The following is a 20,592-nucleotide window of genomic DNA, read 5'->3' on the forward strand; positions in this document are numbered from 1 at the left end:
TGCTAACCTGTACACTCAAGAATCTCAATGAACTTATAGTAGGATAAATGAAAAGGGATCTAGACCCAAACACATCATAGTAAAACTGTTGAAAGCAAAAGAAAAAAAGAAGACATTTTTAGGGCAACAATAGAAAAGTGGCTCTTCACATACAAAGGAATTCCAGTAAGATTATTGGCTGAGGTCTTATACAAAGCAAGGAGGCCAGAAAGTGATATGACATGTTCAACATGCAGAAAGAAAAAGTACCAAAAAAGAATCTTCATATCCAGCAAAACTCAGCTTCAAAATGAAGGTAAAATAAAGACATTCCCAGATTTTAAAAAACTAAGCGAATTTGTTGCTAGGAGAACTGTCTTACAATAAATACTAAATAAAGTTCTTCAAGCTGGAATCAAGTGACTACAGGCAGTAATTCAAATTGATACACACACAAAACAAAGAGGAACAGTAAAGATAATGATGTAATTACATAAAACACTATAAACAATTGTGTAGAAAAATCTCAAATTGTTTTTGCTCTGCTCTCACACTACAACATTCAATACAGAGGACTTCTGTGACCAAATGTGTGGGGTTTCACCCAGCACACTAAGCAAGTAATCATTCTGGCACCAGACACCAGCTAGGTTTCCTCCAATTCAAGTCGAACACTATCTACCTGGAGATATTAATAGCATCAGATCCCACAGGTTGAGGCCTCAGTCACATAAAACTGCCCCCCTTCAGTTGCAAGTCTAAGCCTCTGAGATTTCTGACTGACCAGCTTCATGACCTCCTCTTTGGGTTTAATTAATTTGCTAGAGTGGCTCCCAGAACTCAGGGAAACATATTTACTGGTTTATTATAAAGGATATTATAAAGTATAGAGATGAAGAGATGCATAGGTCTAGGAATGGGGTGAGGACAGCTTTCATGCCCTACTTGGGTGTGCTACCTCCAGGAACCTCCATGTGTTCAGCTATCTGGAAACTTTTTGAACCCTGTTTTGGGGGTTTTTAGGGGAGTTTCATTACACAGACATTATTGATTAAATCATTGGCCATCGGTGATCAGATTAACCTTCTCCTCTCCCCAGAAGTTGTGGAGTAGGGCTGAAAGTCCCAACCCTCCAATCCTGCTTTGGTCTCTCTGGTGACCAGCCCCCATCCTGAAGCTACCTAGGGGCTGCCAGGTATCAGTCAATCATTAGCATACAAAATGCATTTCTTTGGACATTCAAAGGATTTTAGGAGCTGTATGCCAGGAAACAGGGATGAAGACCAAATATATATATTTCACAATATTACAACACTTCTTTATTCTCTTCACTGATTTTCAAAATCAATTATATAAACAATACTTACATAATTGTACTGTTGGGCATACAACATATAGCAATGTAATTTAAAATAACAGGAAAAAAAGATGAGTGTAAGCAAAACTGTGTTGGGATGATGGATAAACTAAAAGGATTATTCACCATGAACAAACGGGACTTATCCCAAGAGTGCAAAATTAGTATAACATTTAAAAACCTATTAATGTAATATACCATATTAATAGAACAAAGAGCAAAAAGCACATGATTATCTCAATAGATTAAAAAACAGCATTAGGCAAAATCCAACACCATTTCATGATACAAGTATTCAACAAACTATCAACAAAATGAAACTTTCTCAACATAGTAAAGTCCATCCATAAAACAATTCACAAACATCATACTTAGTGGTAAAAGACTGAACAATTTCTTTCTAAGATAAGGAACAAGGTAAGGATGTTCACTATTGCCACATCAACTCAACATTGTACTTAAGATTTTAGCCTTGGCAATTAGGCAAAAAAGAAAGAGTCGGGAGCAAGATGGCCGAATAGGAACACCTCCACACTCCAGCTCCCAGTGCAAGTGACACAGAAGAGAGGTGATTTCTGCATTTTCAACTGAGGTACCGGGTTCATCTCACTGTGGAGTGCTGGACAATCAGTGCTGGTCAGCTGGTGCAGCCCAACCAATGAGAGCTGAAACAGGGCGAGGCATCACCTCACCTGGGAAGCGCAAGGGGGAAGGGAATACCTTTTCCTAGCCAAGGGAAACTAAGACACACAACACCTGGAAAATCAGGTAACTCCCACCCTACTACTGCGCTTTACCAAGGGTCTTAGCAAACGGCACACCAGGAGATTATATCCCACACCTGGCACAGAGGGTCCCACACCCACGGAGCATCCCTCATTGCTAGCACAGCAGTCTGAGATCTAACTGCAAGGCAGCAGTGAGGCTGGTGGAGGGGTGCCCACCATTGCTGAGGCTTAAGTAGGTAAACAAAGCCTCTGGGAAGCTTGAACTGGGTAGAGTCCACCTCAGCTCAAGGAGGCCTGCCTCTCTCTGTAGACTCCACATCTGGGTACAGTCTGACAGCCTTGAAGAGAACAGTGGATATCCCGGCATGGAGGTTGAGATCTGAGAATGGACAGACTACCTGCTCAAGTGGGTCCCTGACCCCTGAGTAGCCTAACTGGAAGACATCCCCCACTAGGTGCAGACAGACACTTCACACCTCACACAACATGGTACACCCCTGAGACGAAGCTTCCAGAGCAAGAATCAGACAGCAGCACTTGCTGTTCAGCAATATTCTATCTTCTGCAGCCTCTGCTGCTGATACCCAGGCAAACAGGGCCTAGAATGGACCTCAAGCAATCTCCAACAGACCTACAGCTGAGGGTCCTGACTGTTAGAAGGAAAACTAACAAACAGAAAGGACACCCACACCAAAACCCCATCAGTACATCACCAGCATCAAAGACCAAAGGCAGACAAAACCACAAGATGGGGAAAATGCAGAGCAGAAAAGCTGGAAATTCAAAAAATCAGAATGCATCTCCCCCTCCAAAGGAATGCAGCTTATCACCAGCAACGGATCAAAGCTGGACGGAGAATGACTTTGACGAGTTGAGAGGAGAAGGCTTCAGTCGATCAAACTTCTCAGAGCTAAAGGAGGAACTACATACCCAGCACAAAGAAACTAAAATTCTTGAAAAAAGAATGGAAGAATGGATAACTAGAATAATCAATGCAGAGAAGGCCATAAACGAACTGACAGAGATAAAAACCATGACATGAGAAATACGTGACAAATGTACAAGCTTCAGTAACCAACTCAATCAACTGGAAGAAAAAGTATCAATGATTGAAGATCAAATGAATGAAATGAAGTGAGAAGAGAAGTCTAGAGAAAAAGAAGGAAAAAGAAATGAACAAAGCCTCCAAGAAATATGGGATTATGTGAAAAGACCAAATCTACGTCTGATTGGTGTGCCTGAAAGTGAGGAGGAAAATGGAACCAAGTTGGAAAACACTCTGCAGGATATCATCCAGGAGAACTTCCCCAACCTAGTAATGCAGGCCAACATTCAAATTCGGGAAATACAAAGAACACCACATAGATACTCCTCGAGAAGAGCAACTCCAAGACACATAATTGTCAGATTCACCAAAGTTGAAATGAAGGAAAAAATGTTAAGGACAGCCAGAGAGAAAGGTTGGGTTACACACAAAGGGAAACGCATCAGACTAACAGCAGATCTCTCAGCAGAAACTCTACAAGCCAGAAGAGAGTGGGGGCCAATATTCAATATTCTTAAAGAAAAGAATTTTAAACCCAGAATTTCATATCCAGCCAAACTAAGTTTCATCAGTGAAGGAGAAATAAAATCCTTTACAGACAAGCAAATGCTTAGAGACTTTGTCACCACCAGGTCTGCCCTACAAGAGATCCTGAAGGAAGCACTAAACATGGAAAGGAAAAACCGGTGCCAGCCATTGCAAAAACATGCCAAAATGTAAAGACCATCGAGGCTAGGAAGAAACTGCATCAACTAACGAGCAAAATAACCAGCTAATATCACAGTGACAGGATCAAGTTCATACGTAACCATATTAACCTTAAATGTAAATGGACTAAATGGTCCAATTAAAAGACACAGACTGGCAAATTGGATAAAGAGTCAAGACCCATCAGTTTGCTGTATTCAGGAGACACATCTCACATGCAGAGACACACATAGGCTCAAAATAAAGGGATGGAGGAAGATCTACCAAGTAAATGGAGAATAAAAAAAAGCAGGGGTTGCAATCCTAGTCTCTGATAAAACAGACTTTAAACCATCAAAGATCAAAAGAGACAAAGAAGGCCATTACATAATGGTAAAGGGATCAGTTCAACAGGAAGAGCTAACTATCCTAAATATATATGCGCCCAATACAGGAGCACCCAGATTCATAAAGCAAGTCCTTAGAGACTTACAAAGAGACTTAGACTCCCATACAATAATAATGGGAGACTTCAACACCCCACTGTCAACATTAGACAGATCAATGAGACAGAAAGTTAACAAGGATATCCAGGAATTGAACTCAACTCTGCACCAAGCAGACCTAATAGACATCTACAGAACTCTCCACTCCAAATCAACAGAATATACATTCTTCTCAGCACCACATCACACTTATTCCAAAATTGACCACATACTTGGAAGTAAAGCACTCATCAGCAAATGTAAAAGAACAGAAATGATAACAAACTGTCTCTCAGACCACAGTGCAATCAAACTGGAACTCAGGACTAAGAAACTCAATCAAAACTGCTCAACTACATGGAAACTGAACAACCTGCTCCTGAGTGACTACTGGGTATATAACAAAATGAAGGCAGAAATAAACAACATACCAGAATCTCTGGGACACATTTAAAGCAGTGTGTAGAGGGAAATTTATAGCACTAAATGCCCACAAGAGAAAGCTGGAAAGATCTAAAATTGACACTCTAACATCACAATTAAAAGAACTAGAGAAGCAAGAGCAAACACATTCAAAAGCTAGCAGAAGGCAAGAGATAACTAAGATCAGAGCAGAACTGAAGGAGATAGAGACACAAAAAACCCTCCAAACAATCAATGAATCCAGGAGCTAGTTTTTTGAAAAGATCAACAAAATTGATAGACCACTAGCAAGACTAATAAAGAAGAAAAGAGAGAAGAATCAAACAGACACAATAAAAAATGATAAAGGGGATATCACCACCAACCCCACAGAAATACAGACTACCATCAGAGAATACTATAAACACCTCTACGCAAATAAACTAGAAAACCTAGAAGAAATGGATAATTTCCTGGACACTTACACTCTCCCAAGACTAAACCAGGAAGAAGTTTGAATCCCTGAATAGACCAATAGCAGGCTCTGAAATTGAGGCAATAATTAATAGCCTACCAACCAAAAAAAGTCCAGGACCAGACGGATTCACAGCTGAATTCTACCAGACGTACAAGGAGGAGCTGCTACCATTCCTTCTGAAACTATTCCAATCAATAGAAAAAGAGGGAATCCTCCCTAACTCATTTTATGAGGCCAACATCATCCTGATATCAAAGCCTGGCAGAGACACAACAAAAAAAGAGAGTTTTAGACCAATATCCCTGATGAACATTGATGCAAAAATCCTCAATAAAATACTGGCAAACAGAATCCAGCAGCACATCAAAAAATTTATCCACCATAATCAAGTGGGCTTCATCCCTGGGATGCAAGGCTGGTTCAATATTCACAAATCTATAAACGTAATCTAGCATAAAAACCGAACCAAAGACAAAAACCACATGATTATCTCAATAGATGCAGAAAAGGTCTTTGACAAAATTCAACAGTCCTTCATGCTAAAAACTCCCAATAAATTCGGTATTGATGGAACGTATCTCAAAATAATAAGAGCTATTTATGATAAACCCACAGCCAATATCATACTGAATGGGCAAAAACTGGAAGCATTCCCATTGAAAACTGGCACAAGACAGGGATGCCCTCTCTCACCACTCCTATTCAACATAGTGTTGGAAGTTCTGGCTAGGGCAATCAGGCAAGAGAAAGAAATCAAGGGTATTCAGTTAGGAAAAGAAGAAGTCAAACGGTCCCTGTTTGCAGATGACATGATTGTATATTTAGAAAACTCCATCGTCTCAGCCCCAAATCTCCTTAAGCTGATAAGTAACTTCAGCAAAGTCTCAGGATACAAAATCAATGTGCAAAAATTACAAGCGTTCTTATACACCAGTAACAGACAAACAGAGAGCTGAATCGTGAATGAACTCCCATTCGCAATTGCTTCAAAGACCTAGGAATCCAACTTACAAGGGATGTGAAGGACCTCTTCAAGGAGAATTACAAACCACTGCTCAGTGAGATAAAAGAGGACACAAACAAATGGAAGAACATACCATGCTCATGGATAGGAAGAATCAATGTCGTAAAAATGGCCATACTGCCCAAGGTAATTTATAGATTCAATGCCATTCCCATCAAGCTACCAATGACTTTCTTCACAGAATTGGAAAAAACTGCTTTAAAGTTCATATGGAACCAAAAAAGAGCCCACATTGCCAAGACAATCCTAAGTCAAAAGACCAAAGCTGGAGGCATCACGCTACCTGACTTCAAACTATACTACAAGGCTACAGTAACCAAAACAGCATGGTACAGGTACCAAAACAGAGATATAGACCAATGGAACAGAACAGAGTCCTCAGAAATAATACCACACATCTACAGCCATCTGATGTTTGACAAACCTGAGAAAAACAAGAAATGGGGAAAGGATTCCCTATTTAATAAATGGTGCTGGGAAAATTGGCTAAGTATAAGTAGACAGCTGAAACTAGATCCTTTCCTTTCTCCTTATACAAAAATTAATTCAAGATGGATTATAGGCTTAAATGTTAGACCTAATACCATAAAAACCCTAGAGGAAAACCTAGGTAATATCATTCAGGACATAGACATGGGCAAGGACTTCATGTCTAAAACACCAAAAGCAATGGCAACAAAAGCCAAAATTGACAAATGGGATCTCATTAAACTAAAGAGCTCCTGCACAGCAAAAGAAACTACCATCAGAGTGAACAGGCAACCTACAGAATGGGAGAAAAGTTTTGCAATCTACTCATCTGACAAAGGGCTAATATCCAGAACCTACAAAGAACTCAAACAAATTTATGAGGAAAAAAAAAACAACCCCATCAAAAAGTGGGTAAAGGATATGAATAGACATTTCTCAAAAGAAGACATGCATACAGCCAACAGATAATGAAAAAATGCTCATCATCACTGGCTGCCAGAGAAATGCAAATCAAAACCACAGTGATATACTGTGTCACACCAGTTAGAATGATGATCATTAAAAAGTCAGGAAACAACAGGTGCTGGAGAGGATGTGGAGAAATAGGAACACTTTTACACTGTTGTTGGGATTGTAAACTGGTTCAACCATTGTAGAAAACAGTATGGCGTTTCCTCAAGGATCTAGAACTAGAAATACCATATGACCCAGCCATCCCATTACTGCGTATATACCCAAAGGATTATAAATCATGCTGCTATAAAGACACATGTACACGTATGTTCATTGCGGCACTATTCACAATAGCAAAGACTTGGAATCAATCCAAATGTCCATCAGTGACAGACTGGATTAAGAAAATGTGGCACATATACACCATGGAATACTATGCAGCCATAAAAAGGGATGAGTTCGTGTCCTCTGTAGGGACATGGATGCAGCTGGAAACCATCATTCTCAGCAAACTATCACAAGAACAGAAAACCAAATATCGCATGTTCTCACTCATAGGTGGGAATTGAACAATGAGATTACTTGGACTCTGGAAGGGGAACATCACACACAGGGGCCTATTATGGGGAGGGGGTAGCAGGGAGGGATGGCATTGGGAGTTATACCTGATGTAAATGACGAGTTGATGGGTGCTGACGAGTGGATGTGTGTAGCACACCAACATGGCACAAGTATACATATGTAACAAACCTGCACGTTTTACACAGGTATCCTAGAATTTAAAGTATAATAAAAAGATTAAAAAAAAAGAAAGAAAGAAAGAAAGAAAGAAAGAAAGAAAGAAAGAAAGAAAGAAAGAAAATTAAAAGGCATCAGATTATAAAGGAAAACGTAAAACTGTCTCTATTTACAGATGACAAAATCTCATATATAGAAAATCCTAAGGAATATACTTAAATAAACTAGTTTAGCAAGATTTCAGGATACAAAATTAATATACTATAGTCAACTGCATTTCTATGCACTGTCAATAAACTATTCAAAAAATTGAGAAAACAACTTGACTTATATATCAAACAAAAAGAATAAAATACCTAGATAAATTTAACAAAGAATGTGCAAAACTTGGATTCTGAAAACTACAAAATGTTATTGAAAATAAAATTTTTAAAAGACCTAAATAAATGAAAAGACATCCTATGTTCATGGGTTGAAAGACTTAAAATTATTAAGATGGCAATACATTCTGATTTGGTTTACAGATTCAGTGCAAGCCATATAAAAATCCTAGTTGGCTTCTTTGCAGGAATTGATAAGCATATTTTAATTTATAAGGAAATTCAAGAGACTGCAAGTTGTCACACAGAAAAAGTTGGAAAATGAACAATGTAGTTGGAGGAGTCAGATTTTAAACTTAAGCCAAATTTTAAAACTTACTATAAACCTACAGTAATCAAGACAGTGTGATATTGGTATAGGAATAAAGACACAGAGGAATGAAATTAAATTGAGAGTCCAGAAAAAAATTATTACATTCAATTAACTTTCCACAAGAATGCCAAGATATTTCAATGGAAAAAGAATATGGAACTGTTCATTCAAACTTTACAAAGTTAATCAGGGAAGAAGGGAGGGGGAGAAACAAAACTAAACCAAGTTTGCTGCACATTCAGCCTTAATCATTATGTCAGTGATATGATTTGGCTTTGTGTCACCATCCAAATCTCATGTTGAATTGTAATCCTCAGTGTTAGGGGAGTGTCCTGGTGGGAGGTTATTGGATCATGGGGGTGGATTTTCCCCATGCTGGTCTAGTGATAGTGAGTGAGTTCTCACAAGATTTGTTGTTTAAAAGTGTGTAGCACTTCCCCTTTGCTTGCGCTTTCTCTCTCTCTCTCTCTCTCTCTCTCTCTCTCTCTGTCTCTCCTGCTCCACCATGGTAAGGCATGCTTGCTTCCCCTTCACCTTCTGCCATGATTGTAAGTTTCCTGAGGTTTCCCAGCCATGCTTCCTGGACAGCCTGCAGAATCATGAGTCAATTAAACCTCTTTTCTTCATAAACTACCCACTCTCAAATAGTTCTTTAGAGCAGTGTGAAAACAGACAAATACGGAAAATTGGTACCAGAGTGGGTTATTGCTATAAAGATACCTGAAAATGTGGAAGCAACTTTGGAACTGAGTAACAGGCAGAGATTGGAATATTTTGGAGGGCTCAGAAGACAAGAATATGAGGAAAAGTTTGGAATTTCTGAGAGACTTGTTGAATGACTTTGACCAAAATGTTCATAGTAATATGGACAATGAAGTCCAGGCTGAGGTGATCTCAGATGGAGATGAGGAACTTAATGAAAACTGAAGACAAGGTCACTCTTGCTCTACTTTAGCAAAGAGTCTGGTGATATTGTGCCCCTGCTCTAAGGATCTGTGGAACTTTGAACTTGAGAGAGATGGTTTAGGGTATCTGGTGGAAGAAACTTCTAAGCAGCAAAGCATTCAAGATGTGGCCTGGCTGCTTTTAAAAACCTGTGCTCATTTGTATAACCAGAAAAACCTTATATTTAAAGGGGAAGCTGAGTGTAAAAGTTTGGAAAATTTGCAGCCTGGCCATGTGGTGGAAAAGAAAACGAAAACCCCATTTTCTGGGGAGAAATTCAAGAAGGCTGCAGAAATATGCATAAATAAAGAGGAGTCAAATGTTAATAGCCAAGACAATTGAGAAAATGCCTCCAGTGCATTTCAGAGACCTTTGTGGCAGCCCCTCTGATCACTGGCCTGGAAGCCTAGGAGGGAAAAATGGTTTCATGGGCCAGCACCAGGACCCTGCTGCTCTGTGCAGCCTCAGGACATGGCACCCTGCATCCTGGTCACTCCAGCTCCAGTTGTGGCTAAAAGGGGCCAAGGTATAGCTCAGGCCATTTTTTCAAAGGGTGCAAGTCCCAAGACTTGGTGGCTTCCATGTCACATTAGGGCTATGGGTGTGCAGAAGGCAAGAGTTGAAAATTGGGAGCCTCTGCCTAGATTTCAGAGGATGTATGGAACCACTTGGATATCCACGCAGAAGTCTGTAGCAGGGGTGGAGTCATAGCTTGCACTGTGCACCTGGACAAGCTACAGGCACTCAATGCCAGCCTCTGAAAACAACTGGGGGTTCTGTACCCTGCAGAACCACAGGGTCAGAGCTGCCCAAGGCCTTCAGAGCCCATCCCTTGCATCAGTGTGGCTTGGGTGTGAGACATGGTGTCAAAGGAGATTATTTTGGAGCTTTAAGATTTATTGACTGCCCTGCTGGGTTTTGGACTTGCATGGGGTCTGTTGCTCCCTTGTCTTGCCAATTTCTCCCTTTTGGAATCGGAGCATCTGAACTTGGACTTTGGAGTTAATGCTCGAATGAGTTAAGACTTTGGGGGACTGTTGGGAGGGCACAATTGGTTTTGAAATGTGAGGACATGAGATTTGAGAGGGGCCAGAGGCAGAATGATATGGTTTGGCTCCGTGTCACCATTCAAATCTCATGTTGAATTGTAATCCCCAGTGTTAGGGAAGGGACCTGCAGGGAGGTGATCAGGTCATTGGGGTGGATTTCCCCCTTGCTATTCATATGACAGTGAGTGAGTTCTCATGAGATCTGGTTGTTTGAAAGTGGGTAGCACATCCCCCTTCTGTCTCTCTCTCCTGCTCTGCCATGATCAGACATGCTTGCATCCCCTTTGCCTTCCACCACGATTGTAAGTTTCCTGAAGCCTCCTAGCCATGCTTCTTGTACAGTCTACAGAACTGAGTTGGCCAGGTGTGGTGGCTCACACCTGTAATACCATACTTTAGGAGGCTGAGGTGAGTGGATCATCTGAGGTCAGGAGCTCGAGACCAGCCTGGCCAACATGGTGCAACCCCGTCTCTACTAAAAAACACAAAAATTAGCCAGGTGCGGTGGCAGGTGCCTGTAATCCCAGCTACTCGGGAAGTTGAGAGAGGAGAATCACTTGAACCTGCGAGGCAGAGGTTGCAGTGAGCCGAGATCACACCCCTGCACTCCAGCCTGGGCAATAGAGTGAGACTCGGTCCCCCTGCCCAAAGAAAGAACTATGAGTCAATTAAACTTCTTTTCTTCATAAATTACCCAGTCACAGGTAGTTCCTTATAGCAGTGTGAGAATGAGCTAATACCATTAGCTTGCTCTCTGACACCTTCCTCGTAGTTGTTTGGTGCATATTGTCCTAGAATCACACAGATTCTGTCACAAGATTATAGTTCCCCTTAACTACTTTTTAGGTAACAACTTGAACATTATGAAATGTTAAGTTTTCCCTTTGATATTTTCCTTCAGGTGCTGTGTAACAATGCAACTACTGACTCAGATGGTCAAAAGGACCCCAAAGTTGCCAGCTAGTCTGAAGGGCCCCACGAGGAGTTGACTCACCAAAGAATGCAGTTTCCACATTGTGATTATCTCATCCCCCTTTCCCTGACCAATTGACAACTCCAGTTCTCCAGCCCTCACTCTCCATGATCCCCTTAAAAATCCCAGCCCAGGGGGTGGGCATGGTGCCTCACACCTATAATCCCAGTACTTTGGGAGGCCAAGGAGGGTGGATCACTTGAGGTCAGAGTTCGAGACCAGCCTGGCCAACATGGCAAAACTCTGTCTCTACTAAAAATACAAAAATTAGCCAGGCATGGTGGCACACGCCTGTAATCCCAGCTACTAGGGAGGTTGAGGCAGGAGAATCACTTGAACCTGGGAGACAGAGGTGGCAGTGAGCTGAGATTGCGCCACTGTACTCCAACCTGGGCGACAGACTGAGACTTTGTCAAAAAAAAAAAAAAAAAAAAGGCCCAGCCCAGTACTCCACAGGGAGATGGATATTTGGGGGTCTCCTCCCATCTCCTCCCTCAGCCACCCTGCAATTATTAAACTCTTTCTCTGCTGCAAGCCCTGCTGGCTCAGCGTATTGGTCTGTTACTGCACAGCAGACATATAAATCTCTTGATCTTATAACAAATTATGGTGAGCCTACCTTGAGCCCCTTGTGGGCATTTCCCTGTTGTTTGGTTCCCTCTCATCACTGGGACAGACCCAGAGACAAGCCAAAGCAGCCACTCAGTTCCAGTGAAGTAGGGATTGTCTCTGGTCTCTTGCCTGTTCACAGGGCAGTGCTGACCTTTGGCACATAAATTGTTAACATCAAGGAAACAAGTTTTGAAAGACCTCTTTGGTAAGTTTTCTCTGGGCAACTGGCAGTCCATTTCCTTTCTCCTAATTAGTTGGGGCCTCTTCTGAGGTCTTGTCAACTCTCCCTAGTAATAAGAAGGACCTTGATTGAGAGGATTCCCACTAAATTGGAAGGAGAACAAAAGACACTGCTTAGATTTCTGAAACTTGGAACGTGATTTAGGAAGATCTTTTGTTTGTCTTTGCCTTGTTGTATATGTTTTTGTTTGTGAAAGTGATCCCTGAAGGAATTGCTAGCAGGTCTAACTCAGGGTGACTGTCTGCTTTTCAATCTTGCCCAGAGACTACCTGCTGATCTTCCAATCAGACATTATGCTGCCTCATCTGGAGTAGACCAAAGGCACTGGAGGCCAGCTGGGGGAAACTGTGTAAGGCTTGTGAGATCAAACTACTTGGGCACTAAGCGGTGTGACTAGTGTCTGCATTTTTGTTGTGTGCACATTGTCTTGGCTGGAATGGGAAATGTTGATTTGGTTACTCCGAGCAGCTCACTGGGTTGGATCTTGCGAAATTGCAAACAAGTAAAACCTCCATCAGGTCAGTGCAACGGGTAACTTATCCACTAAGGGCAAAAACGCCTATGAAAAACTATGGGGAAGTTCAAAGCCATGCCAAATTTTCTAAAACTCAAGCTGGTTATATATAATGGTCTGTTCTTCTGCACATTTTTAAACTGATGATCAAATTACAGCAAGGAAAATTCAGAGTTCAAATGGTCAACCCCAAACTATACAGTTGAAATGCAGAAGTGAATGTAGTCTTTACATCACCTCAGAGTCATGTGGACCCTATTACAAGACTATAATTCCCTTTAACTATTCTATAGATAACAATTTGAACATTATAAAGCCTTACATTTTTCCTTTGAGATATTCCTCAGGTCCTGCATACTGATATAACTACTGACTAAGCTGGTCTGAAGGACCCCACTGACGCTAGCTGATCTGAAGGACTCCACTAATGCCAGCTGATCTGAAGGACCCACTGATACCGGCTGATTTGAAGGACCCACTGATACCAGCTGGTCTGAAGAACCCCTTGACACCAGCTGATCTGAAAAACCCTACAAGCAGCTGACTGCAATTTCCATGTTCTGATGATTTTATCCCCCTTAACCCAACCAATCAACAATCCCAATTTTCTAGCCCCTCATCCTCTACAATCCCCTTAAAATTCCCAGCCCAGAACTCCTCAAGGAGATGGATTTGAAAGTCTCTTCCAATCCCCTTGCTTGGTACCCTGCAATCATTAAACTCTTTCTCTGCTGCAAGCCCTGCTGTCTCCATGTAATTGGTCTGTTACTGTGCAACAAGCATACTAACCTGTTGGTTCTATAATGAAATAGTTTTGATTAGGACAACCATGTAACCTACATCATAACATATCAAAAACTCATTTCAAATGGATCAAAGACCTAAATATTAGTGTTAAAATTTAAAAAACTCCTTGGAGAAAATGTATATATAAATCTTGGAGATCTTGGATTAAGCAGTGGTTTCATAGCTATGATACCAAAAGCAGAAGCAACAAAAGAAAAAATAAATAAATTTAACTTTATCGAAATTTAAAACTCCTATGCTTCAATAAATATCATTAAGAAAGTGAAAACAATACACACAAGAAGATATTTTGTGAATCATGTATCTGATAAGGGACTTTCATCTAGAATATACGAAGAATTCTTTGATTCAATAAGATAACCCAACTTAAAAATGGGTGAAAGATTTGAATAAACATGTGTCCAAATATAATAAGGTTCACGAGCACATGAAAAGATGCTCAACATCATTAGCCAGCAGGGTAATACAAATAAAAACCACAGTGAGGTACCACTTCGTACCCACTATGATGGCTATTGGTAAAAAGATAATAACAAACACTGTCAAGGATATAAAGTGAAACCCTCACACACTGCTGGTGGGGACGTAAAATGGTACAGCTGCTTTGGAAAACAGTCTGACAGTTACTTAAAAGGTTAAACACTTTTAGCTATCTCCCCAAGGAAAATTACTGTGTTCACATAAAAACTTTTACAGCAATGTTACAGCATTAGTTTTGATAGTCAAGTAGAAAAGGCTCAAATGTTTATCAACTGATAGATGATTATTTAGCAATAAAAAAGGAATGAAACACTGATACATGTTAAAACATAGAGAGACCTTGAAAAAACTTTGCTAAGTGACAGAAGTCAGTTACAAAAGACCACATACTGTATAATTGCATTTATGAAATTTCCAGAATAGGCAAATCTATAGAGGCAGAAAGTGAATTAGTAATTGTTGAGAATAGATTATGGCTACTATTGGATCACATTATTAAGAAGTTCCTTTCTAGGGATGGTAAAAATATTTTAAAATTGAGTGACAAATGGTTGCCTAGCTCTGTGAATAGACTATAAACTATTTAATTACACACCTTAAATGTGTGAATTGTATGGTTTATAAATTTTACCTCAGTAAAGTTTTTATATTAAAACTCTAATATATTTTATCTTCATATTTGCAGACACACATACAATTTATTTTAAATATTAGTTTAAACTATGTATTATCTTTTTACTAACTATGTACTTTACATCTAGAAAAATATTTAGTGATAATAGAGATTGCAAATTATGTTTATTCACTTATGATTCTCTAATTAAAACTTTTAAAACTTAGTCATCCCTAGAAACCAGTGTCTCTTGGAAAACTGACTATCAGAGAAATAAATATTATGTCTATAATTAATTGGGGATATCAGGAATGAAATCAGTTCAAAAATAACTATATTTCAAAAACTATATGTTATGCAAAGCAGTAAAACATGTTCCCAGGAATTAAATGTAAAAAGACCACAAATACTAATAAACAACTATTTTAAAATGGAAAAAGCAAATACATAAAAATGTCTTTCTGCAAATAATTAAAAAAATTTTAGAACACAATTAAAATATCAACAAAGAATAAAAGATAATTTGCAGCAGAAGAAACTTGGATGGCTTCGACGTTGCTGCTAATCATAAAATGTGATTTTACCTAGCAGATTCACAAAAATTAAAAATTCAGCTAAAAATAGCCCTTCGACAATACTGATGATGATGATGAAAATTATAAGCTTATGTAAATAGCAAATACATATATGTACAGACTATTGCATTAGACCATTTGATTCCCCTGGCTTCTAAATAACTTTGCCACCTTTATTTGGTTCTGTATACTTAGCTATTGTTGGTTCAACTGAGAGTTAGCTCCATGGAAGGGGGAGATAGAGCCTGAGAATTGATATCTTAAATAAACAAGTAAACAATCTTTTAGGAGAATGTGGATCCTCAAATTGGCTAGATTTGCCTGATTCTGTTTTTATTTAATTTTTCTGAGTCACCAGGAGATGGTCACCATCAATTTAGAATTTGAGTGTCCAGACAAAAACAAGGAATGTCAACTTACTGTGAATCACTCAATAATTTAGTTGCTCAATCTGTGTTTCAGAATACAACCTTTTGTTTTTCCTCCTCTTTGAGTGACAAGCATGGAGTTAACAGAAAATTACTGATGAGTTTATTTTAGTTCTAGTATAAACAGATTATACTCTTTTGTGTTGCTTCTTGAGTCATATAGTTTTATCCCTTTGTTCTTTATCCTTAAATTTGATGTGTTTAAAAAATTAAGAAAACGAATGCCTGATAAAATGATCAAAAATATTACATAAAGACTTTCACATTTGTTTGTTATTTGTGCCTTCTGGTCTGTTTGCAACCAAATCAGAGATGGCATCATGCTCTCTTTCCTTTCCAAAGTTCCTAAGTTCTTCTGTTTATGAGGCAATGAGGTAGCTGTTGAGATTGCTGCATGGCAAACATTGACACTGCTCATATCTGCAGTGTTTCACAGGCTTCATAAACCACAGCATGCCAAACCAAATCACATACAGACCAGAGTTTTTAACTGGAGGCCCACAAAATCACAAGAACTCCATGGATATGATCCATAGTGTAAACCAAAATAAAATTGTAAGCCCCTTAACAAACTGAATGGACCCTCTCTGGGCCAAGGGAAAGCTGAAAAACTGAATTCCAGACCATGATGGGAGGACAGGTCTGACATGCTTCATTATATCCCCGCCTTTTGGAGTTTAAGCACAAGAGACCAGAATTAACATTAAAATACAGATTAAGGACTGATCAAACAGAATCTTTATGGCAAGAAGACATCAAATTCCAATCTCTGGTATAGCATCACCTGATTAATAGCAGGGTCTCAAGAAAAAAAAGTATTTTACCCCAAAATGTATTTCATTGAAGTATTTTGAAATGCCCTGTAAATACTGTCTGTTGCAAGGGATATTTGCATATGTAGAGAATCTCCCTCCCTTTCCTGGTCTTTTCCAGATTCAGGAGAGAATTTTTTTTTTTTTTTTAATTTTTTTGAGACGGAGTCTTGCTCTGTCGCCAGGGCTGGAGTGCAGTGACCGGATCTCAGCTCACTGCAAGCTCCGCCTCCCGGGTTTTCGCCATTCTCCTGCCTCAGCCTCCCGTGTAGCTGGGACTACAGGCGCCCGCCACCTCGCCCAGCTAGTTTTTTGTATTTTTTAGTAGAGGCGGGGTTTCACCGTGTTAGCCAGGATGGTCTCGATATCCTGACCTCCTGATCCTCCCGTCTCGGCCTCCCAAAGTGCTGGGATTACAGGCTTGAGCCACCACGCCTGGCCTCAGGAGAGATTTAACTAAGGGTCTGACACCATTTAAGGTCCAAAAAAGAGACCTTTACCATCTATACCGTCTGAAGCCTTAATATGGTTTGGCTGTGTTTCCACTTAAATCTCATCTTGAATTGTAGTTCCCATAATCCCCGTATGTGGTGGGAGGGGCCCAGTGGGAGGTAATTGAATCGTTGGGGTGGTTTCCCCCATGCTGTTCTCATGATGGTAAGTTCCCAGGAGATCTGATGGTTTTATAAGGGGCTCCTCCTTTGCTCAGCTCTCATTCTTTTCCTTCCTGCTGCCATGTGAAAAAGGACGTGTTTGCTTCCCTTTCCCCCAGAATTCTAAGTTTTCTGAGGCCTCCCTGGAATGTGGAACTGTGAGTCAATTAAACTTTTCTCCTTTATAAGTTATCCAGTCTTGGGTATGCCTTCATAGCAGCATGACAACGGACTAATACAAGCCTACTACTTAGAGGCTTCATCCAAATAACAAGAATCATGGCTTCCACAACTCCCCTTAACTTAAAGATTTCCTTTTAGTGACTTCAACTCTTTAAGCAAAGCTCAACTCTTTCAACCAATTGCCAACCAGAAAATCTTTAAATCCACTGGTTACCTGTAAGCACCTCCACACTTTGAGATGTCTCTTCATTCCAGGTCCAACCAATATATGTATACCTTACATGTGACATGTATTGATTTATGTCCTTGCCTATAACTTCTTTCTCGCTAAAATGTATAAAACCAAGTTGTAAACTGACCACCTCAGGCACATATTCTTAAGACCTCTTGATGCTATACCCCTGGCCATAGTCACTCATATTTGGCTCAGAATAAACCTCTTTAAGCATTTTACAGTGCTTGGCATTTTTGTCAACAACAGTCATAAACTTAGATGGGAAAGAAAAACAGATAACTTAATTTTCACCAAACTGTGCCTGAAACTTTGCATTTCATTTAGTTGTGAATGTAGGCAATAAACCACAGTAGTAGTATCAGTACCTGTGGCTTTCCCATCAACAGAAATCACATACATTTTCATATCACTTAATTGAAATTATAGTAGTTAATAGATCTTATTCACTGCTGTAATATGAAAGTATATGTATTACTTTACCACACAGTTGTTTTTTGATATTTAAAACTTTATTCCATTGTATTTATTTCCTTTATAATTCTATGTATTTCCTTTTATGTATTTTACTTCATTTTCATTTTATTTCATTTTTCTTAGAAAGGGTCTGTGAACTTCGTTAGACTGCCGAATGACATAACAACACACAAAAAGATTAAGAATTCCTGTTCTAGACCAATTTACCCAGTTTTCCAGTTGTTAAAAAACCAAAACCCAAATTTCTTAACCTGAAATTCAAGACTTGAGATAATCTTGCCCTTCCTATTTCACACCACCCTTTCCATTCGAGCTGATCCATTGGCATCTGCCTGTCAGTGCCTGCAACGCCAGCTCATCCACACCTGCAACCTTTCTCACATTGCCTTCACTGGAATGCCTTCTGCACTCGGCAGCTCTCCAAAGAATTATTGTTAGTGCACAGGAGCTTCATGATGGCTGCAATGTGAGAACTCCCCAGTGAGGAAAGTTAGACAGTTTTCTAAGTATTCCACCCTGAAACAAACACAAATGAATCCGAGAAGACAGAGGCAAAGACACCCTAAAGAAACTGAAGTGTAACAAAACTTGGCCATCATGTGACTTAGTTTACATATTCAATAAACAATCTTGTCTTTCAGGAAACTTGTTAGGCACTAATAAGAGTTAACATTGATTGAGTGTTTGACACATGCCAGATACTTCCCTGAGTGCTTTACCGGCTTTAACTATTTTATTTTCAAGCAACCCTGTGTAGCAGGTACTTTGGTTGTTGTTTATTTCACATACGAGGAAACCAAGATACTAAATCACCTGCCTAAGGCCACTGAGTTAATAAGCGGCAAAGTCAGGACTCAAGGCTTGCCAGTCCGGCCCCAGTCCACACTCTTTTTTTTTTTTTTTTTTTTTTTTTTGAGACGGAGTCTCGCTCTGTCGCCCAGGCTGGAGTGCAGTGGCCGGATCTCAGCTCACTGCAAGCTCCGCCTCCCGGGTTCACGCCATTCTCCTGCCTCAGCCTCCCGAGTAGCTGGGACTACAGGCGCCCACCACCTCGCCCGGCTATTTTTTTGTATTTTTTTAGTAGAGACGGGGTTTCACCGTGTTAGCCAGGATGGTCTCGATCTCCTGACCTCGTGATCCACCCGTCTCGGCCTCCCAAAGTGCTGGGATTACAGGCTTGAGCCACCGCGCCCAGCCCCCAGTCCACACTCTTATTCACTATGCTATATTAGCTCTTGATGAGTGCAAAGAAAGATACAAAAATTGACAATAATATCTCGATAGATGAGATGGTTGTGTTAGGCTGCATCAGTCTGGTGCCATTAAAATTTACATGTTAATTTTATAACATGTGCCCCAATTCCAAACTCACCCAACAACCTCCTAAATGTAATTTGTCCTCCCACATGAGACAAACTACAGGAAAAGTCTATGCTATCAGTGATAATGCAAACTAGACTTCCTGGTTTCCATGACAATTACATTTTTGTCAGAAAATTTTAAAATTGGCCCTTTAGCTTAGAATATAAAACAGACATACTTTTCCCTATTCCTCCCACCAAGCACATCTAAAAGCCTTGGACATTATGTAAAATAAACCTAAGGAGTATCTAAAAGACAGTAGAAAACAGACTGAGAAGAAGTCTTAGGACATGAGGAACAACATGGTAGGGAGTTTCCTGCATTTTCTTCCTCTTCATCTCTCCCAGAATGAATACTAGAGGAGCTGGCAACCCAAAAATACCAATGGTCACAGACAAGAAAAAAAGCCTCAGGAAAAACCTACTGTCTCTAATCAAATGACTGGGAAAGGCGTAGAAAACTGTAGATGATGACTGCTCTAATATAGCCAAACACCAAAGAAAAACTCGGTAGCTCCACCCTTACCCCACCAGCAAAAGCCAAGAAGGGAGCCTGGACTTCCACCTTCATCAGGCTGTAACACTCTGCCCAAGCCCACCCAGCCCTGCAAGGATGGCCTCAGAGAAGGAGGAGTAGGGAGCCAGGACATTCATCCCTCAGGGGCTTGCTCCCTCTCCTTGGGGTGGTGTTAGAGACCTAATGGAGACCAAAACTCTCACCACTGCGCAAGGAGAATGAGGCTGCCCTTTCACTGTGTGTCAGTGCAGTCTACATGGGAAAGAGAGAAAAGGCACCACTACCCTTCCCAGCCAAGAAGGTATCAGTGTTGGCCTGGGGGGGCGGCGAGAACCCCCACATCTTCCCAGCAGTTACAATGAACTTCAGATGGAACTAGAACCCCTCTTGGAGGCTGCAGGCTACCCAAATATGGAAATAAAGGAAATTTTTGAGTTTCCTTCAAGGGAAATTCCAGGCACCTAGCTATCCCTGAGCAGTAAATGAGAAACCTGATAAGCAAGACGGTAACAATAACTTAAAACAATAGCCAAGGTCTGGGCACCAGTGGCTCATACCTGTAATCCCAGAACTTTGGGAG

The sequence above is a fragment of the Macaca thibetana genome, chromosome 8 (assembly GCF_024542745.1).
Source record: "Macaca thibetana thibetana isolate TM-01 chromosome 8, ASM2454274v1, whole genome shotgun sequence".
Taxonomy (NCBI): domain Eukaryota; kingdom Metazoa; phylum Chordata; class Mammalia; order Primates; family Cercopithecidae; genus Macaca; species Macaca thibetana.